We start from the raw sequence: 24,098 nt of genomic DNA on the forward strand, positions 1-24,098 counted from the left end.
TTGAGGGTGCCAACAATTTTGTTCAGACCATTTTTGGGGCTGTGTGTGAAATTATGTCCAATTTGCCTTTTTTTCTGCTTTTTTGTGTTGTTGCAATACACACAAAGAAAATAAAGTGTGTATAGCAAAACATGTGTAACAGCAATAATTGGGAGAAATACTTCATTTTCTGAAACAATTTCAAGGGAGTGAACACTTTCGGCCATAACTGTATGTGTAATATATACATATATACATACATACACACACATACAGTTGAAACCAGAAGTTTCCATACACTATATAAAAAGACACATCTGCATGTTTTTCTCAATATCTGACATGAAATCAGAATAAACCTTTCCCGTTTTAGGTCAATTAGGATTACCATAATTTTTAAAATTTGCCAAATGCCAGAATAATGAGAGAGAGAGAATGTTTAAGTCATTTTTATTACTTACTGCAAAGTCAAAAGTTTACACACACTAAGATTACTATGCCTTTAAACAATTCTGGACTGCCCATATGATGATGTAATGTGTTTGGAAGCTTCTAATAGTTTTTTTTTCTGTAGTATCATGGGAAAGTCTAAAGAAATTAGCGAAGATATCAGGAAGAGAATTGTGGACTTGCACAAGTCTGGCTCATCCTTAGATACAATTTCAAGATACCTGACGGTGCCTCGTTCATCTGTACAAACAATTATACGCAAGTATAAACAAGATGGGAATGTACTGCCATCTTATCGCTCAGGAAGGAGACGGGTTCTGTGTCCCAGAGATGAACGTGCTTTGGTCCGACACGTGCATATCAACCCAAGGACAAAAGCAAGAGACCTTGTGAAGATGATGGCGGAAGCTGGTAAGATTGTGTCAATAACCACAGTGAAACGAGTACTGTATCAACATGGGCTGAAAGGCCACTCTGCCAGGAAGAAGCCATTACTCCAAAAGAAACATAAAAAAGCCAAATTAATGTTTGCAAATGCACACAGGAACAAAGACCTTAATTTTTGGAGACATGTCTGTGGTCTGATGAAACTAAAATTGAACTTTTTTGGCATAATGACCATCGCTACGTTTGGAGGAAAAAGGGAGAAGCTTGGAAGCCTAAGAACACCATCCCAACTGTGAAACATGGGGGTGGCAACATCATGATCTGGGGTTGATTTGCTGTAGGAGGGACTGGTTCACTTCACAAAATAGATGACACCATGAGAAAAGAAGATTATGTGGCAATACTGAAGCAACATCTCAAGACATCAGCCAGGAAGTTAAAGCTTGGGCGGAAATGGGTATTCCAAATGGACAATGACCCGAAGCATATTGACAAAATGGGAACAAAGTGGCTTAAGAATAACAAAGTCAATGTTTCGGCGTGGCTATCACAAAGCTCTGATTGCAATCCTATTGAAAATTTATGGGCACTACAAACCTGGATCTGTTACCCCAGTTTTGCCAGGAGGAATGGGTCCAAATTCCGACCAACTATTGTGAGAAGTTTGTGGAAGGATATCCCAAAAGTTTGACCCAAGTCATTCAGTTTAAGGGTGATGGTACCAAATACTAATGAAATGTATGTAAACTTTTGACTTTATATATATCAAAAATTGATTCTGCTATAACCAGAACCCTGGTAGGATAAACAAAAACATGAACACTTCAAATAATATTAACAATATAATTTTATTAGAACATAAAATAACAATAATTAAAATAGCAGGGGCCTCAAATGTGAGGGACAAACAAATGCTGTACCCTATATCTGCGCAGCAAGAGTAATAACCATATATTACCCCATTACTGAAATAATGTGACTATACAAATGCACTACAAAAGATTTCAATCTGAATAACCGCTCATGTGGCAAAAATAGAAAGAAAGAAATGCATATGCTATTATAACGGTCACTAGACTATCACTGATGAGTTTGAGATACGCCTATAAAATGTAAAGCGGCAGTGCATATGATGATATAGAGTCGACTGTCCAGCAAAAAAGTGCAAAGTGCTTAGATAAAGATAACGTATTGTTTCCAGCCTCAAGGAAACTAATGCATATAGCGGTTAATAATGTTAGTATATCTATCAGGGGAGACTGGGTACATAAAAGAGGCTGGGTACGGTCCCATAGAATAACTATAGTGTAATAGTGGCACTGTCCACAAATAGACAAAACAGCTCAACACATCATGAGAAAGAAATACCTGGTTAGAATGGCAGCTTCTAGGCAGGGTAATCACGCGTCCCTCCACCCCGACGCGCGTTTCATCAACACTTCCTCAGGGGTCGTGCCAGGGAGGGGAACGCCAGATGTTATATAGGGAGCCTAATCCAATCATGAACCGAGCCGGAGAGAAAAAGTGTGTCACCTGACTTTCCGGTATGTGTTCTGGCTGGTATACGGCGTGAGACATTCTGTGCCCGCCACAATACATGTGACTCTGCGGCTTCTGGCATTTGACCTGCAAGCCGGCAGTGCAGTCACGGACATGACGGCAGTGCGTGCCAGCAGGGTCTAAGAGCCAGAAACAGCCAAGGTCAGGGGGAGGCGCCCATAAATGCTAGCGCTCAGCAGCCATACACTCTAACCTGATCATACATAATACTAAGATGTGAATAGGCAGAAATTATGGGATTCTATTGTGTCGTGAACAAATATACACACTGATTGGGGATTAGAATAATGTTAAGACTTTGCAGTAAGTAATAAAAATGCCTTAAAACATTCTCTCTCTCTCATTATTCTGGCATTTGGAAAATATCAAAAATGATGGTAATCCTAATTGACCTAAAACGGGAAAGGTTTATTCTGATTTCATGTCAGATATTGATAAAAACATGCAGATGTGTCTCTTTATATAGTGGATGGAAACTTCTGGTTTCATCTGTATATGTATTGATTTCATGGCTCTAATGATTTTTGGGGGAATTGCTCAAGTTTTTAATGTAAGCATCAAAAATTGTAAAAAAAATTTTACACTTTTATATTTTTTACATATTTCTATGTTGCCAACAAATTCTGCAAAGTTCAGTTTTTTTCTCATTAATAAAACTTGCATTTTTCTAATCATTTATTGTATCATAAAATATTACACACAATGCAGATTGTTCAACTTTGCCAAAATTTGACTTTTCCCATGTGTCCACCAGTCTTGACCAGCACCGGCAAAATTTTGAAGCCTTGCGGAGCTTCTTGGGGAGAGGCTTAACAGCGCCGCAGGTTTTTCCAGCTAATCCTTCACTAAAACAGGCGTGTAAAAGGCCAATCTTCATGAAATGGGACATAATCTTGTGTAACTGTCTGCCCAGAAACAATGTAGGGCTGACAATTATCTAATAGGTTTGAGGCCTTAAAGGGACTCTGTCAGCACAGAATGACTGTTCAAACCAAGCACAGGCACTCGATGCACTCTTGCTGCGGCCAAACAGTTAAGTGCATCTCCTCATCTACGGTATTTCTATCCCTGTTACAAAATGGAGCGTCTGGTTGGATGCCCGACCACTGATCCATTCATTCTCAATGGAGCTGTTGGAAAAAGCAGAGCGCTCTGCAGCCCCAAAGGGCAAGAATGGAGGTCAGACTGAGCATGTGCACCGCTGCCCAATTCCAAAAGTGATAAAAGTGCCGCATTCTGCCCATCAGTGCCGCTCTAAGCTGTTGGACACCACCGATCACCTTGGATAGGTGATAAAGGGACCCCTTTATCGTCTGATGAAAAGAAGTTCTCTCGATTTATGTACGGAAGCATCGTTATAAAATACAGTTTTCTCTCATAAATTGTGAGATTTTAGTATTACGTTATACCAGGGATGGCCAATTTATTTTCCCGAGGAGCCCTCCACTGTTCTGGAGGGAAAAATCAACAGGCTGAAATCAATTCTGCTCAATATTAGAATTGATACATTCCGCTGACTCGCTGCTACATGTTACGATAGAGCTTATTGTATCGTCTATCCTTACTTGTAGTGACTCGCCCCCTGGGCCGTGGGGCTCTCGGAACCAGACAACAGGGCAATGCTGGGAGTAGTAGTGGCGACCCGGTCCCGTGGCTCAGGGTGGTCAGACCAAATGCTGTGGCAGTGTATTTGTAGGTTTTGAAAGTCCGACTACGCCACCTGTGGATTGCGGTCAGGGAGGACCGCCGCTGCGGGGCAGACCGCTGAGGCTGGTGTTGGGGGTGCAGCAGGGAATAGTACAACTCCCCACGGGAGGAGTGTAGCCTCAGGGCAGTGTAATAGGATGCTGGGGGTGATGGTGCAGGCGCAGCAGTAATCACACAGAGTCCAATAATGCAGTCCAGGGTCTTTTACTGCAGATCTTATCACAGACCCACCAGGAGTACAGGGAGGAATGGACCTGGGTGTCTGAGGGCATTCGGGCGAGCTCCACTGGTCAGGGTGAGTGGGTAGGCCTACCGTTCTCTCTCTGCCCTTGCTGACTATCTCCCCCTTTAGTGGTATGATAGCCCACGTCCCTGAGCTGGCCGTGTACTACGCCTGTATGGCTTGCGACTCGGGCCCTAGGTACCTATAGCTTGTCTGTGCTGTACTGGTCCCTCTGTGTGGCGGACCTTCCAGGCTTCTTAGGCCAAGGGACCTAAAATCCCTCGCAAGTAGATGATCTGCTGCAGGACTTGCAATTCTGACAGCCTCGGATCCCAGCGTCCGGTATGTTGTTCTCTCTCAGCCAGGACCAGCTCTCGTCGCCTCTGTCCCTGGCTTGCTGTTCCTCCTTAGCCTCCTGGACTCCTCAGCTGCCGTTGACCTGTCCCTCTCTTCTGGGAACCCTTCTGGATGCTTCAGAAGTGGGTCCTGGTCTCCCTAACCCTGCCCTCAGTACCAGCTTTTATAGGGGCAGCCTGCTCCCCCTACTGGCCTGGGACAGGAGGTGCTGCATGCTAATGGTCCATGACCAGAGAACCTCCCTCCGACTCTCAGACACAGCCTTACAAGTTTGTGGCATCCAGGCCTGGGGTGACACAGTAGCAGCAAATCCACACCATATAATTCAGTGCTTTTTATAAATCATCTGCTCCCGTTATTCAATCATTGTACGATGATAAACAGCTCTTCACACACACATTATGATGCCCCCACAGTACATTCCCCCGACAAAGTATGATGTCCCCACAGTACATTCCACCACACACAGTATGATGTCCCCACAGCACATTCCCCCCCACACACAGTATGATGCCCCCACAGTACATTCCCCCCACACACAGTATGATGTCCCCACAGTACATTCCCCCCACACACAGTATGATGTCCTCACAGTACTTCCCCCCCCACACACAGTATGATGGCCCCACAGTACATTCCTCCCCACACACAGTATGATGCCCCCACAGTACATTCCCTCACACACACAGTATGATGCCCCCACAGTACATTCCTCCACACACAGTATGATGTCCTCACAGTACATCCCCCCACACACAGTATGATGGCCCCACAGTACATTCTTCCCCACACACAGTATGATGCCCCCACAGTACATTCCCTCACACACACAGTATGATGCCCCCACAGTACATTCCTCCACACACAGTATGATGTCCTCACAGTACATCCCCCCACACACAGTATGATGGCCCCACAGTACATTCCTCCCCACACACAGTATGATGCCCCCACAGTACATTCCCTCACACACACAGTATGATGTCCCCACAGTACATTCCTCCCCATAAAGTATGATGTCCCCACAATAGATTCCTCCACACACAGTATGATGCCCCCACAGTACATTCCCCCCACACACACACAGTATGATGCCCTCACAGTACATTCCCCCCACACACACAGTATGATGCCCCCACAGTACATTCCTCCCCACACACAGTATGATGCCCCCACAGTACATTCCCACACACACAGTATGATGCCCCCACAGTATATTCCCCCTCACACACAATATAATGCCCCTACACAGCATGATGTCCCCACAGTAAATTCTCACACACAGTATGATGCCCCCACAGTAAATTCTCACACACAGTATGATGCCCCCACAGTAAATTCCCCCACACTCAGTATGATGTCCAAACAGTACATCCCCCCCACACAAAGTATGATGTCCCCACAGTACATTCCCCCACACACACAGTATGATGCTCCCACAGTACATTTCCCCCACACACAGTATGATGTCCCCACAGTACATTCCCCCACACACAGTATGATACCCCCACAGTACATTCCCCCCACACACAATATGATGTCCCCACAGTACATTCACCCACACACAGTATGATGTCCCCACAGTACATTCCCCCCACAGACAGTATGATTCCCCACAGTACATTCCTCCCCACACACAGTATGATGCCCCCACAGTACATTCCCACACATACACAGTATGATGCCCCCACAGTACATTCCTCCAACACACTGTATAATTCCCCCACACACAGTATGATGCCCCCACAGTACATTCCTTCACACACAGTATGATGCCCCCACAGTACATTCCCCCCACACAGTATGATGTCCCCACAGTACATTTCCCCCCAACACACAGTATGGAGTCCCCACAGTACATTCCCCCACACACACAGTATGATGTCCCCACAGTACATTCCCCCCACACAGTATGATGCCCCCACAGTACATTCCCCCACACACAGTATGATGTTCCCCTCTATGCCAGTCTTTTCACCGAGCTAAATACAACTCTCAGCAAAAAAAGTTGTGGACTGGCTCCGTACCGTCTCTGGCCATATTCACCTGTCCACGTGTTTGTGGTTAGGCAGTCCTTCCACTGGGGAGGGCACGGGTAATGTTGTGGGACCCATGCTTGTGGAAGGAGGAGACAATACCGGAAAAAATAATGGCGGCTGGGGACCGAGTATAGATACCCAGTCGCCGCCGCCATAAGATTGTGGACAGCTTCCGCCTCCACGAGCTTAAAAAGCCATATTTCAAGTGCAAGCAGCTGCCCAGAAATCTGGCAGTTTAGTGTTGCGGCCTGTGGGTGGGTGGATGGCTGCATACTTGCACTTGCATTCCAAGTAACAGAAAACTAAGCAGATGGTGGCCTCTATCATCATCATGGCCTCACCTCGGCACTATGAACTCTCCAGAAGGAGAAGCCAGGGCCCGCCGGAGTAGTCTCCGGTTCTCTGGTGGGCCCGTCCAACCCTGCCGAAAAGCTGCCCTGGCTAATAAAATTGTGGGGGAAGGTTTCCGGACATTCTGTGGCTGCTTTTTTAATGTGGATCGGCCATGCTTATGCATGTTATTTCTCAAAAAGCATTACAGATCAGGCCATTGTCCAACTCTGTATTCAAGAAATAAAATGCGAAAAGAAAGATGTGTGTGTGTCAAAGCACCACCGACAAGTGCGAGTTGATGTTGGACGGACTGCCATTGCTTCTGCAACAAGCTGAATTACAGGACTTCCTGGGAGAAATGACACCCAGGGTAGATACGGTTTCCCTCTATGCCAGTCCTTTCACCGAGCTAAATACAACTGTCAGCAAAAAAAAGTTGTGGACTGGCTATGGACCGTCCCTGGCCACGTTCACCTGTCCATGTGTTTGTGGTTAGGCGGTCCTTCTCAGTAAGTGCACTGGGGAGGGCACGGGTAATGTTGTGGGACCCGTGCTTGTGGAAGGCAGAGGCGATACCGGGAAATATAGTGGTGGCTGGGGAAAGAGTATGGACACCCGGCCGCCGCCGACATGAGGTTATGAAAAGCTTCCGCCTCCACGAGCCTAAAAGGCTACATTTCAAGTGCAAGAAGCTGTCAAAAATTTGTCAGTATAGTATTGCAGCCGGTGGGTAGGTGGGTGGCTGCCTGCATACTTGCACTTGCATTCCAAGGAACTGAACGCTGAGGAGGGACAAGGACGTGGATGGTGATTGTTGCAAGTCTGTAACGACAGGTCCATGGCGGGAGGCATCTTCGCATGCGCCAAGCATCTCTTATGATGGGCACACTTTTAGGCAGTGACCTGGGAGTCAGAGATGCTTCCATGCTGTTCCCATGTCTTTTCAGCACTGTATGCATGTGTCTGATGACGTGTCACACAACACATGGCCAGATAAGATTGTAAAATGTTAAAATGACATTTCCTGGTGAATGCATTTGTGTTGGTTGAAAGCAATGCAAAAGTGCAAAAACGCATCAAAAACGCTACGTGTGAACATAGCCCAAGGTGTGGAGGAGTATTTTTGTTTTTGGTTATTTATTTTCCCTTACATACAAGTTATAACCCTGGAAAGGATGTTCCTTAACATACTTCCCAGGAAAATCCATTTTGGTTTCGTTTTTGTATGTTTTATTGTGAGTCCGTAAAAGTGGCATAAATACTTCTGACAACGTTGTTGACAGCAGTGACCTGGGAGTCAGAAATGCTTCCAGGGGTCTTCCCCATGCTGTTCCCATGTCATTTGAGCACTGTTCCCATCGATTTGGGCAATTTTTAGGCCCTCTGCAGACCGCCGGGGGGAGCCGCCTGAAAAATGCTCGAGTTTCCCATAGACTTACATTGGGCTCATTGCTCGGGTCGAGCAGCCGAGTATTCCAATGTGCTCGACCTGAGCATCGAGCACCCGAGCATTTTAGTGCTCGCCCATCACCATTAATGACGTAAATGATTGATCACTTGGGTCACATCATTAATTCTTCAATATTTGTCACAGTTGTTAATAGTAAACTCTGCAACCAATGAGGTAAATGTTATTGGGTAAAAAAAGACACGCGAGGAATAAATATACACAATATTTCCCATAATATGACTATTATATCTTTGAGGAATGTTCACAAGTGGCATTTTTTTCAGGGTTATTTTTCTGCTGCTAAAACACTGCGTTTTACAGTACCAGCTTAGTGAATGAGATTTCTAAAGTCTCATTCACATGCTGCGTTTTTTTCCTTTTTTTATTTTAAATTTGCAGGATGTTAATTCTTTCAGGGGTTTTGCAACATTTTTCACCCATTCAAATGAATGAAAAAAAAACCCACAAGTATAAACACTGCAAAAACACAGCAAATAAGTGTGGATTGTATGCAGTGTTTTTCCTGAGTACAACCTGGTTTTTGGTGTGGAAAAAAATGCTGCAAAAACGCAACGTGTGAACATTCCCTTATCCTGGTTGTGTTGTATTTGGAAATAAAAGAGGACGGCCAAAAAAGCATATTGCTCGGCAGCATGTATGTGTGTAGAGCCACTCCTTGAAGATTCCATCACAAGATTCCATGATGACATCACAGGTCATGGTCGGGCATTATGACATCACAGCTCACAGTCACTATATATACAATGTACACAGGGTCACGGCTGCCTTTGTTGGCTTCATAGTGACTGAGCGCACTTGCAGTTTCTCGCTATTCTATAGTGACTGATCGCACTTGCAGTTTCTCGCTATCCCATAGTGACTGAGCGCACTTGCAGTTTCTCGCTATTATATATAGTGACTGATCGCACTTGCAGCTTCTATGGCTGAATTACTTTTGGACAATCTTCAAGTAGAAGATCTATGGGAGATTCTTACCACCAATCGCCCTGAGATTGTGCTTCAACCACCCGATGGCGTCCTCAGCTTCACTCACCGGCTGGTGATGGAGCTTGTAAGAGACTGCCTGACCAAATACCACCGAGGTCATCTCACCTCAGAGTATCTGACGGATTTACCTCAGAACATCAGGACATTACTACAGCAGGTAAGTGGCGGAAGCTCCGCATAACACTTCTCAATAATGGATAATAATGGTGGGATAGAAGCAGGAACGTATTAAGAGTAGCCAGGGCCCTGGGCAGTTTAGGAGCCGTGGGCCCCCAGCACCCGATGTATCACATGACATGGCACATAATTCCCTTTGATAGATCATGTGATAAGTCATTCAATTAACATGCAGGTGCTCGGGTGCACTACACATAACAGAGCGCTATACATAATAGAGCAGGGGTGGGAAAGTAATATTACTGAGGGGCCACATGAGAAATGTGACTGTTGTGTAGGCCGAATCAATAGGCTGAAATTAATTCTGCTCAATATTAACATATTAATTATATTTTATATTATTAACTGTATCACTTATTATTGAGCAGAATTAAGTGTGCTGGCATCCCCCTACATACAGTAAGAGCCCACACACATACCCTATATACAGTAAGAGCCTACACACAGCACCCTTTATACAGTAAGAGCCCATACATAGCACCAATGTACAGTATGAGCTCACACACAGAATCCTATTTAGAGTATGAGCCCTCACATAGCCCTCTATATACAGCCAAGCTCTCACATAGCCCTCTATATACAGTATGAGCCCTCACATAGCCCGCTATAAATAGCTGAGCCCTCACATAGCCCCCTATATACAGCATGAGCCCCCACACACTTTAAATATTGCTTGGCAGCATGTATTTGTGCAGAGCAGCCGCTATAAGATTCCATCACAAGATTCCATGATGACATCACTAGTGATGGTCGGCCATTATGACATCAGAGCTCACAGTCACTGTGTACAATCTACACAGGGTCATGGCTGCCGTTGTTGGCTCCATAGTGACTGAGCACTTGCAGTTTCTCGCTATGGAACATCAGGACATTACTACAGCAGGTAAATGGTGGACGCTCCGCACAAATCTTCTCCACAATAATGAATAATAACGGTGGGATAGAAGCTTCTTCTTTCTTCCAATATAAGACAGGACAAGACCCCAGATATGTAGTCAATGTATCTGCAGAGAGGAGCAGACGTCAGATACAATGGCCGCCTTCATTGTGATCTTTCTCATCTCGAGATTTTTCATTTGTGTTTCTTTTCTTCTTTTTAGGCTGAAAAAAGATCTCAATATAGAGATTTGTCTTTTGTTAAAGAACTGGCCGAAAAAGTCCTGTGTGTACTGGAAGGTCCGGCCCGCTCATCGGAACGCCCGGTAAGGATCCATCATCTTCTCTATCACACGTCCTTGTTTTCTGATCTTCTCCAGATCACCAGCCAGATATCAGAAGATCTGGTGTTAGATCTTATCGGCCTCCCTGTCAGCCCCTGGCAAGCACAAGAGGTAATATGGCCGCCTGTCTCTGCTGATGGCAGTCTGTATTCTGCTGATGTAGTCACAGCTCAGTGGTGGGAAGTCTGTATTTCCGCCTCTGTCTCCCTCTATTATCCATATTAATGTTTTTGCAATGTTACCTCATCTTAATCCATTTTATCTGATAAAAGTCCTCATGATGGCGGCTGATCTGTATAGTTACAGTTGGTGCGTCTCTAAATGCGGGTTTCGTCCTTCCTGATTTGTGGATTTGGTGATTTAGTGGAAGGTTCCTCGTGGTAATTCTATATATTCTATCAATCAGGAGACACCAGAAGGCGACACCGAAGACGAGCAAAATGTGACCCCAGAGACCCCTGACCCTAATACGAGTCAGCCGGGGCCGAGCAGCGATCTGACTACAGGTGAGCCGATCACACAACCTTCTACAGGAGATATCCGGATATTATAGAGAACAAGGGATAATGTCATAGTTACTCTTTCCACTCTGCAATCAAACATACAGAGAGCCAAAATGAAAAGCTTGGAAAAAGTCACGAGCCAACCAGAATGCAGTATAATGGGTCCCACAAAGTCCTCCATAATGAATAATGGGTCTCACATAGTCCTCCATGCAGAATAATGGGCCCCACATAGTCCTCCATACAGAATAATGGGCCCCACATAGTCCTCCATACAGAATAATGCCCCACATAGTCCTCCATACAGAATAATGGGCCCCACAAAGTCCTCCAAACAGAATAATCGGCCCCACAAAGTCCTCCATACAGAATAATGGGCCCCAGATAGTCCTCCATACAGAATAATGGGTCCCACAAAGTCATCCATACAGAATAATGTGCCCCAGATAGCCCTCCATGCAGAATAATGGGCCCCACATAGTGCTCCATGCAGAATAATGGGCCCCACATAGTGCTCCATGCAGAATAATGGGCCCCACATAGTCCTCCATACAGAATAATGGGCCCCACATAGTCCTCCATACAGAATAATGCACCACATAGTCCTCCATACAGAATAATGGGCCCCACAAAGTCCTCCAAACAGAATAATCGGCCCCACAAAGTCCTCCATGCAGAATAATGGGCCCCAGATAGTCCTCCATACAGAATAATGGGTCCCACAAAGTCATCCATACAGAATAATGTGCCCCAGATAGCCCTCCATGCAGAATAATGGGCCCCACATAGTCCGGCACACAGTATAAAGGGCAGCACATACTACTCCATACAGTATAATGGGCACCGCATAGTCCTCCATACGAAATAATGGGCCCCACATAGTCCTCCATACAGAATAATGGACCCCACATATTCCACCATACAGAATAATAGGCCCCACATAGTCCTCCATACAGAATAATGGCCCCACATAGTCCTCCATACAATATAATGGCCCCACATTGTCCTCCATAAAGAATAATGGCCCCACATAGTCCTCCTTATGGAATAATGGCCCCACATAGTGCTCCATACAGAATAATGGCCCCACACAGTCCTCCACACAGTATAATGGCCCCACATAGTCCTCCATACAGGATAATTGACCCCACATAATCCTCCATACAGAATAATGGGCCCCACATAGTCCTCCATACAGAATAATGGGCCACACATAGTCCTCCATAGAGATTAATGGGCCCCACATAGTCCTCCATACAGTATTATGGGCCCCACATAGTCCACCGTAGAGTATAAAGGGCCCCACATAGTCCTTCATAGAGAATAATAGGGACCACATAGTCCTCCATACAGTATTATGGGCCCACATAGTCCTCCATAAAGTATTATGGGCCCCACAAAGTCCTCCATAGAGAATCACAGGCCCCACATAGTCCTCCATACAGTATAATGGGCCCCACATAGTCCTCCATACAGAATAATGGGCCCCACATATTCCACCATACAGAATAATAGGCCCAACATAGTCCTCCATACAGAATAATGGCCCCACATAGTCCTCCATAAAGAATAATGGCCCCACATCGTCCTCCATACAGAATAGTCATTTCTCCATTATATTGCTGTATTATGTCTGTAGGATTAATATCCTCTAATACATTTTATTTCTTCATCATTTTATCACTATTTTAGAAACAACTGAGCTGTTGGATCCTGACAGTGTAATCTTAGAGATCCCGGAGATGAAAGAACCTGCCGGTGTAAGTATTATAGAGGTAGATGTCTGTGTATCACCAGATCACGGGGTGTAAATGACCCGTCCAGTATTATCCCCCATATAACCAGGGGACGCCTCTATTATTAGAGGAGATGACACTATTGCATTAGATAATAGCGTTTATATTATAGGGAATCCGTCAGCAGGTTTCTGCTCACCTATCGGATCAGTGACATCAGCTGGGACATAATATAGGGGGAGACGTTTCTGCATCTGGAGATTTTCTCCAGCAGCTTCTAGATCTTAATATCATTTCTTCTTCTTCTTCTTTTCTAGGACTTGATGGAATCATTGATCCCGGCGAGAAAGCCGCGTATGAGCGACTACGAAACATCTAAGCTGATCAGCAGCGGATCTTTTGGGTGAGATTTCAGTTAGCATAAGCCACATTTCTCAGGGTTCCCTATGATAATGCTTCATCCTCTGTGCTTTGCCATTCAGTGTTATCATAGGGACATGATCTGAGGTGAAAGGTGATAACGTGACCTGGGTGAGGGTCCGGCATACGTGGTATTGTGCAGACTTTCCATAGGTGATAATGTGACCTGGGTGAGGGTCCGGCATACGTGGTATTGTGCAGACTTTCCATAGGTGATAATGTGACCTGAGTGAGGGTCTGGCAGACGTGGCATTGTGCAGACCCTCCCATAGATGATCTATGTAGTATTATTTCATGTATTTCTAGATGTGGATTTCTAGTAATGGTCGGACTTCTGGTATTAAACATTAGAACAGAAGATCATATAATGACTTCTATAGACGGACTGTTAATAAGGATTCACTATAAACCATGGTTTCTTCTTCTCTCCAGGTCTGTCCACTTAGTTCACCATAAAGACTCACAGAAGATCTTCGCTATGAAGAAAATTGCCAAGCGGGACCTGGATACTCCAAAACATGTGGAAGGGGCCTATCTGGAGAGGGACATCCTGACATTCGCTGACTGTCCCTTTGTGACCTCCATGCTCTGCTCCTTCCCTACTAGATCTCACCTGTGTATGGTCATGGAGTATGTAGGAGGTAGGACATGTACATGTATTATATTCAGCCCATGTCTGCTGACATCTTATCACCGATCATATCATTAGGACTTGTCCCCGTGGACGGTTACATCCCCGCAGAGCATTTACTATAGATATTATGGAAAGTCATTGATGTGTGTGATCTCCCTGTATGTCCGCACTGAGCACGTCAGTATCGCCAGCTGTAGACGAGATGAGACATCACTTTATTAGTGACATGGACGACATCTCACCATGACCTCAGACTAATATTCTGTGCTCTATACATTATATCTGTATATATTCTCTCCTGCCCCAATGTCTCAGCTCACTTCCCATGATCCATCGTGGTGATCTGCTTTATAAACCCCTCACCGCTCATATTTCCTTTCTTCTATAGGTGGAGACTGTGGGACCCTCCTAAGCACCAGGGGTCCTTTATCTGTCCCCTTGGCCCGCCTGTACTTTGCAGAAGCGATACTTGCTGTGGAATACCTGCACAGCTATGGTGTGTTGCATAGAGACCTGAAGCCAGAGAAGTAAGTGCCCCCTGTAGTATAATAAAGGGGGGGAAAGTTATCATTTATTACCACACAGACTGTGAGACTAAAACCATCTTCTCTTTCACAGCCTCCTGATTACACCGGCTGGACACATTAAAGTCGCCGATTTTGGGATTTCAAAAGTTGGTGTCATGATACCAGAAACCAACACCCACAAGGAATCATTGGAGGACATCGCCAGAGAGTTCCAGGACCATGAGGTCGGCATCACTTACAGGATCTTAGCTTGTTCTTTACAAATCTCATCACACTATTGTCTCTTCTCTACGTTCTTCATTTCTAGAGAACTTTTCCACTGATATTTTATCTTCTGTCATTGCGATTTTATGTCGAGAACTTGTCATAATAATAATTTCATCGATTCTCATTTTTACCTTCTGTTGGTTTCCAGGACTGTGGCACCCCGCTTTACATGGCCCCAGAAATCATTCTGAAGAAAGGCTATGGAAGACCTGCTGATTGGTGGTCAATGGGGATCATCCTGCATGAGTTTCTGGTGGGATATGTACCATTTCATGGGGATTCCCTATCTGAGCTCTATAAAAATATTGTCACTGGTAAGTAAAATAATCCGATCATTGCTTTGACTGGTTACATGAATTTAGTTATTTCCTCTACTTTATCGTACAGTCCAAAACAGAGGTTTCATTTTCTGTAATTTTCTATATAACAGGAGACATCATTTTGGATTGGGATCGCGCTCCTCCCCCCGATGCTCAGGAGCTTATTAATGACCTGCTCAGAACAAATCCTGCACAAAGACTTGGGACAGGTAACTGATATACTGTATTAGTATTAATATTCACTTTTTACAACGAGGACCCATCGCTCCTGTCCATGAGGATCAGCACTTCTCTATCTGCTTGCCTATTTCTAGTTCTCCATAATATAACTTTCAGTTTGTTTCCTTCGGTTTTGTCATTACTTAAGATTAAGATATACTGTTCAGATATGGAGCAGCCTCTAACAATGTCCGCATCACTTTTGTTTTTCTTTTTCCAGGAGGAGCATTTGAGATCAAGAGTTATCCGTTCCTGAGTGACTTAGAATTTGAAAACCTTCTAAGTCAGAAGCCGGAGTACATTCCTCGGCTTGTGTCAGATGAGGACACCAGCTTATTTATCAGTAAGTAGAAGACGTCATCTAGACTAAGCGGCTGTTTGTCTCGTCTTCCATAATATGTGACAATCGGTTCCCATTAATAGTAGTGATAAATGGTGACTGTGTTATACTGACAACCGCTATTAACACTTCATTACCTATGTCTTGTAGATCACGTTGATACAGACAAGCCTATTGTCTCAGAGGAGGAGGACACAAGTGAGGATAATGAGAGCCTTTTCTTCCAAAATTTTACAACATCCTCTAAAAGGCTTTCTAAAGTAAGTGATCAATAAATCCAGAATACATAAAAAGACCTCTAAAAGTAAAAAATTGAATTTCAAATCTTATTTTTGTCCGTTATTTAGCTCTGTACCACCCCTATCAAGTTTCCTCCAGAGTGTACCCCGGCATCCAGCAGAAACATCTCAGAAATGTGAGTAGATTATGGGGTCATTATTGGGAGCTCCAGGCTAATATATGAGCACAACACCAAATATAGGACATAAATACCATAATATTGAATGTAGCATCCACCGCCCCATGATCAGCGATCATTGGCTATTGGCTTCAGAATCCGCTGGAGATAACAGCCCATAATTGCTGCCGGTCAGGCATTGTTAGTTTTGCCCACACTGCAGGAGATATGTAGTATTACATGCCGGCCATTGTTGCTAGTTGTTTCCATAGAAGGTAGTTTTGAGCAGGAGACTTCCCCACTATGACTTTCATATGTCCTATTAGGCCTTATAGTCGGGGTTCTTCTAGTGAGACAATCCCATTTATACTGAATTTACTTGTGATTTACACGTTTTTCTTCTTCCTAACAGGCAGAAAGGATCTTTTCCTGAATCTGCTAGAGACGATGCTATAAGCAGCTTGCCGTCCTCGTCCCCATTGTCAGGTATGTACATGTCTATAGCACAAACAATGTGAATGTTGTCATCAAGGGTGAAATATTTCCACATGGTTTTTCTTTAATGGGTCTCCTATGTTATCTATGTTTCAAGGAACCCAATTACTTTGCCCATGGGCCCATACTGTGTCTCCATTTCTGTAATTTTGTACAGTATTATCATGGATTCTGTGATACATTGTTGCATCTAGTAACCTCTGTCATCATAATGAGACATCGTCTCCTATAGTAGAATATCGCTCATTAGGGATGCACCACATGGCGGCACACAGGGCGCTCACTGCTCCATATTAGTGACACATCTAATGCCCCTCATATGAGGTCATGTCCGGTATATAGGACTTATTCTGCCCTATTGTGTAATACCAGATTGTCAGGACTATAGGGGACAGGACTAGAACAATCTATATACTATATACAGGAGAGATACGAAGCAGATCCCATAACAATATGTCTTTAGTGAGTTGTTGTTTTTTCTTCTTTCTGATCAGAATTTCCAGCTGCCAACGAAAAATCAGAAAATGGGAAAAAGGGGAAAAAGAGACGAGGTAAGTGTGAGAGTCATCTCCATGTTGTGTGATGTCGTCAGTGAGAATAATTCATGTGGAGCAGATGTCATCTGTCGGAGATGGGATTGTCACATGTATGATGGCTGACGATGATCCCTGACCTCTGTGTGATGAGATTCCTCTGCCGTCCGGCCACAGTGACCGCACAGTAGTATCATGTCATATGGAGTCCCATCACTTACATTATATTTCCTTCTCTTCTCATAGGTTCCATCTTCCGCCGGATCTTATCATCCTGCCGGCGTGGATTATCCAGGGCTGCTCGCGTATTTGCGTGTTGCCACCGTTCCCCTAGAGACATCTAAAAGACGGTAAACCTCCGCATCCTGCGCCCTGAAGTCCAGCAGATCCACCATCACTGCTGGAGCTGTACAGAAGGACCTTCACCATCTACCGGTGGCCTTCTGACTGTTACATCTCTGCCTGGACAATCTCAGTATCACCTCTGTCACCAGGCTCCGCGGTATTCATACTGCTCGCAGACGTGGCGGTTACTGATCACCTGGTATCTGACCCCGGCTGTCCTCCTGACTATGAGTTTGCCTACTGATTCTGTTCCTGGTTTTGTCCCTCCCTTCTATCCTATTATTAATAAAAAAAATTACAATTATTATTACTGACATTTTTTTTCATCCATCAAACTTTACTCTGCATTTTGTTAACTGATAAAAGTAATTTATTACCACTTCTGCTTTTAAAAGGATATATAGAGTATGCTTATAATATATATACAGTATGCTGATTATATATACATGGTGACAAAGTCACTGGCAAAGTGCTGGAGGGGAGGTATGTTTCACTGAGACTATTAGCTTCAGTGATTTGAAGCCCATAAGTTTTACACCTGCACACTATGTGTTGAGAGGGATTAATCGGCCATTTTAAGGGCTGGGTTTTTGTGAATGACCATAGAGCGGGTTGGGAGGTCATTCACCATATCTCCACCCCAGGGTGGGGACTAGGATGTATATAGTCGGCCTTCTAAGGCATTCAGTGTTCAGTAGGGTTGTAGAGAGGAACTCCAGCGCTTTGTGTCCTGAGAAGGAAAAGCTGAACCAGTGGATGGTTGTTCTCCTGAGCGGGCAGATCCCCACAGCAACACGGCTGTATGTTATGTTTTGTTTTTCCTTAGGACAGAAAGCACGTATTTATTTTTGCTAACTCCTCACTGGCTTATGCAGCATCTTCAAATAAACCAGTGAGAGACTTAAGGAGACGGCGCTCCGGTGGCTACTTCTGTGTGCAACTGAGTGGGCTGATCTACCATAGTATATATATATATTGAATGCATATACCTTATTTTTCGGACTATAAGACGCACCGGACCATAAGACGTACCTAGGTTTTAGAGGAGGAAAATAGAAAAAAAATTGAAGCAAAAAATGTGGTCATTATGCCCTGTTAAGGGGGAGGGAGTCTGCTGCTGACACTGTTATAGAGGTAATGTCCCCCAATTCTGTTAATATCCCCTATCCTGGTATATTTATATATACACTGCTCAAAAAATAAAGGGAACACTCAAATAACCCATCCTAGATCTGAATGAATGAAATATTCTCATTGAATACTTTGTTCTGTACAAAGTTGAATGTGCTGACAACAAAATCACACAAAAATCATCAATGGAAATCAAATTTATTAACCAATGGAGGCCTGGATTTGGAGTCACCCCCAAAATTAAAGTGGAAAAACACACTACAGGCTGATCCAACTTTGATATAATGTCCTTAAAACAAGTCAAAATGAGGCTCAGTATTGTGCGTGGCCTCCACGTGCCTGTATGACCTCCCTACAACGCCTGGGCATGCTCCTGATGAGGTTGCGGATGGTCTCCTGTGGGATCTCCTGCCAGACCTGGACTAAAGCATCCGCCAACTCCTGGACAGTCTGTGGTGCAACGTGACGTTGGTGGATGGAGCGAGACATGATGTCCCAGATGTGCTCAATCGGATTCAGGTCTGGGGAACGGGTGGGCCAATCCATAACTTCAATGCCCTCATCTTGCAGGAACTGCTGACACACTCCAGCCACATGAGGTCTGGCATTGTCCTGCATTAGGAGGAACCCAGGGCCAACCGCACCAGTATATGGTCTCACAAGGGGTCTGAGGTTCTCATCTCGGTACCTAATGGCAGTCAGGCTACCTCTGGCGAGCACATGGAGGGCTGCACGGCCCTCCAAAGACATGCCACCCCACACCATTACTGACCCACTGCCAAACCGGTCATGCTGAAGGATGTTGCAGGCAGCAGATCATTCTCCATGGCGTCTCCAGACTCTGTCGCGTCTGTCACATGTGCTCAGTGTGAACCTGCTTTCATCTGTGAAGAGCACAGGGCGCCAGTGGCGATTTTGCCAATCCTGGTGTTCTGTGGCAAATGTCAAGAGTCCTGCACGGTGTTGGTCTGTGAGCACAACCCCCATCTGTGGACGTCGGGCCTTCATACCACCCTCATGGAGTCGGTTTCTAACTGTTTGTGCAGACACATGCACATTTGTGGTCTGCTGGAGGTCATTTTGCAGGGCTCTGCACAAAGACGGAGGTAGCGGTCCTGCTGCTGGGTTGTTGCCCTCCTACGGCCCCCTCCACGTCTCCTGGTGTACTGGCCTGATTCCTGGTAGCGCCTCCAGTCTCTGGACACTACGCTGACAGACACAGCAAATCTTCTTGCCACAGCTCACATTGATGTGCCATCCTGGATGAGCTGCACTACCTGAGCAACTTCTGTGGGTTGTAGAGTCCATCTCAAGCTACCACGAGTGTGAAAGCACAAACAACATTCAAAAGTGACCAAAACATCAGCCAGAAAGCATTGGTACTGAGATGTGGTCTGTGGTCCCCACCTGCAGAACCACTCCTTTATTGAGAGTGTTTTGATAATTGCCAATAATTTCCATCTATTGTCTATTCCATTTGCACAACAGCATGTGAAATTGATTGTCAATCAGTGTTGCTTCCTAAGTGGACAGTTTGATTTCACAGAAGTTTGATTTAATTGGAGTTATTATTCTGTTGTTTAAGTGTTCCTCTTATTTTTTTTGAGTAGTGTGTATATATATATATATATACTGTGGCTCTGAGTGGTGGGGGGAACGGCAGTGGCGGAGGAGCGGGACACTGAAGGCAGCATGGCTGCGGTGGCTGCAGCCTTTACCTGAACGGGATTCGGGCATATGATCTGACGTGGCCATAGACTATAATGGTCCAGACAGAGTGAATGTGCCCTCTGTCGTGCATCAGGTGTGTACGCCTACTGGAGGCGCAGTCTACTAAGCCTATGGCCTCGTCAGTGCACACTACCGAATCCAGTTTTGTGGGGGAGTTCGGACCTAAGCCCTGACTGGTCAATGTGAAACTCCGTAAGGAAGAATGATGAGATACATACCTGCATAGACAGAGTATGAGAGTGATGAATGGATGGATAGATGGGGGCATTTTTGTCAGGTTTACACAGTGGCTGTTGGGCTGGAAAGAAATCACTTTGTGCAAACGTTGTCCTTATAGTCATGAATCCTTTTTCAGACCCCACCGCTCCACAATTTTACCACGGCCACTGATTTTACCTCGGCTCCCAGGAGGCTTCAGCCGCGCTCAACAGATTCTTCAACTTTCACAGAAGTCCAGTAGGTTCTGCCCTATTTCTGGAAACCTCCATATGGCAAATATGGATGAGACAGACGGATGATTAGATGGATGACTGAGAAGAGGGCGCCCTGATAATGAGCATATATTACAAAGTCAGTACAAAAACAACAGGGGTCCCGGACCCTGGCCGTGCAGACTGATAACTGGTGTACTGCACTTACTGGGAGACATTAAGTCATAGGGGATCTCAAAATGGCAGTTTGGAGAAGGCACCCGTCAAATATCAGCGACCTGGAGCAGTTTGCTAAAGAAGAATGGTCTACAATTCCAGCAGAGCATTGTAAGAAACTCATTGATGGTTACCGGAAGCGGTTGTTCGCAGTTATTTTGGCTAAAGGTTCTGCAACCAAGTATTAGGCTGAGGGTGCCAATACTTTTGTCTGGCCCATTTTTGGAGTTTTGTGTGAAATGATCAATGATTTGATTTTTGCTTCATTCTCTTTTGTGTTTTTTCTTTGCAAGAAAATTAAATGAAGATAATAATACCAAAGAATTTGTGATTGCAATCATTTTCAGGAAGAAACTGAGTATTATCTGACAGAATTGCAGGGGTGCCAATACTTTTGGCCACCACTGTATATCAGGTGTAAAGGCCACATAGGAATGGTATCAGGGGCCCCAGCAGCCGCCTGTTCTCAGCTACTATATATGAGGTGTAAGGGCCACATAGTAATGGTATCAGGGGCCCCAGGTGCCGCCTGTACGCAGCTCCTATATTCAGCCACGGCCGAAAGTGTTGGCAATCTTGAAATTGTTCCAGAAAATGAAGTATTTCTCCCAGAAAATTATTGCAATTACACATGTTTTGTTATACACATGTTTAATATTCTTTGTGTGCATTGGAACAAAAGAAAAAAACAAACAAAAGGAAAAAAGGCAAATTGGACATCATTTCATACAAAACCCCAAAAATAGGCCGGACAAAATTGATAGCACCTTTCCAAAATTGTGGGTGAACAACTTTGTTTCAAGCATGTGATGCTCATTCAAACTAACCTGTGGCAAGTAACAGGTGTGGGCAATATGAAAATCACACCTGAAACCAGAAAAAAAGTGGAGAAGTTGACTCAATCTTTGCATTGTGTCTGTGTGTGCCACACTAAGCATGGAGAACAGAGAACAGAGAACAGAGAAGAGAACTGTCTGAGTATTTGAGAACCAAAATTGTTGAAAAATATCAACAATCTCAAAGTTACAATTCCATCTCCAGAGATCTTGATGTCCCTTTGTCCACGGTGCGCAACATAATTAAGAAGTTTACAAGTCATGGCACTGTAGCTAATCTCCCTGGACGTGGATGGAAGAGAAAAATTGATGAAAGGTTGCAATGCAGGATAGTCCGGATGATGGATAAGCAGTGCCAATCAAGTTCCAAAGAAATTCAAAGTTGTCCTGCAAGCTCAGGGTGCATCAGTGTTAGTGCAAATAAGCGCTATGGCAGGAGACCCAAGAGAACCCACTGCTGACACAGAGACATAAAAAGCTACACTAAAGTGTGCCAAAATGTATGCAAGCCAAAATCCTTCTGGGAACGCATCTTTTGGACAGATGAGACCAAGAAAGAGCTTTTTGGTAAAGCACATCATTCTACTGTTTACTGAAAATGGAATAATGCCTACAAAGAAAAGAACACACTACCTACAGTCAAATATGGTGGAAGTTCAAAGATGTTTTGTGGTTGTTTTGCTGCCTCTTGCACTGGGTGCCTTGACTGTGTGCAAGGCATCATGAAATCTGAAGATTACCAAAGGATTTTGGGTCGCAATGTAGTGCCCAGTGTCAGAAAGCAGGGTTTGCGTCCTAGGTCATGGTTCTTCCCGGAGAATGACCCCAAACATACTTCAAGAAGCCCGCAGAAATGGATGGAAACATAGCGCTGGAGAGGTATGAAGTAGCAGCAACTATGAGAGACATGGAGCAGTTTACAAAAGAAGAGTGGTCAAAATTCCAGCTGAGAGGTGTAAGAAGCTTGTTGATGGTTATAGGAAGCGATTGATTGCAGTTATTTTATTCCAAAGGGTGAGCAACCAAATATTAAATTTGAGCGTGTAACGGGTCTGGGAGGCGGAACCTCTGAGCAGCTATACAAGGGGGCGGTCCTTGTAAGGAAGCGGGTGGCTCCCAGGGAAGACGGGCAGGTAGTCACGGCAAGTGACAGGGACAGTCTCTGGGTAGAAGGGCAGGTAGTCACGGCAAGTGACAGGGACAGTCTCTGGGTAGAAGGGCAGGTAGTCACAGGGACAGTCTCTGGGTAGACTAGCAGACAGGTAGCAGGTGGACGCTCCCAGGTGAGCGGGCAAGAGTCTCTGGACGGGCAGGTGGTCACAGCAAGCGACGGCAGAGCCTCCAGGTAGGCTAGCAGGCAGGTAGCAGGTGAGCGCTCCCAGGTGAGCGGGCAAGAGTCTCTGGACTGGCAGTTGGTCACGGCAAGTGACGGCAGAGCCTCCAGGTAGGCTAGCAGGCAGGTAGCAGATGAGCGCTCCCAGGTGAGCGGGCAAGAGTCTCTGGACTCTCAGGTGGTCACGGCAAGTGACGGCAGAGCCTCCAGGTAGGCTAGCAGGCAGGTAGCAGGTGAGCGCTCCCAGGTGAGCGGGCAAGAGTCTCTGGACTGGCAGGTGGTCACGGCAAGTGACGGCAGAGCCTCCAGGTAGGCTAGCAGGCAGGTAGCAGGTGAGCGCTCCCAGGTGAGCGGGCAAGAGTCTCTGGACTGGCAGGTGGTCACGGCAAGTGACGGCAGAGCCTCCAGGTAGGCTAGCAGGCAGGTAGCAGGTGAGCGCTCCCAGGTGAGCGGGCAAGAGTCTCTGGACTGGCAGGTGGTCACGGCAAGTGACGGCAGAGCCTCCAGGTAGACTAGCAGGCAGGTAGCAGGTGAGCGCTCCCAGGTGAGTGGGCAGGCTGGTCCATAGACAGACTGACAGGTGTCGGAAGGCAGACCGTCGGACCGCAGGCTTGCAAGCAGGTAAGCGGATATCAGGCAGGTATCAAGCAGGAATCTGGCAGGTGACTGGCAGGTAACTGGTAACGGGACCTGAGGGCTGAAGCAGAGTGAAGGCTTTGCAGCAACAATGCTCGGGCACCTCCATTTTGTAGGAGGTGCCTTATATATGGTGAGGTCCTCCGGCCATTGGCCGG

The sequence above is a fragment of the Phyllobates terribilis genome, unplaced genomic scaffold (genome assembly GCF_046119375.1).
Source record: "Phyllobates terribilis strain yellow unplaced genomic scaffold, ASM4611937v1 Scaffold_192__1_contigs__length_3615891, whole genome shotgun sequence".
Classification (NCBI taxonomy): domain Eukaryota; kingdom Metazoa; phylum Chordata; class Amphibia; order Anura; family Dendrobatidae; genus Phyllobates; species Phyllobates terribilis.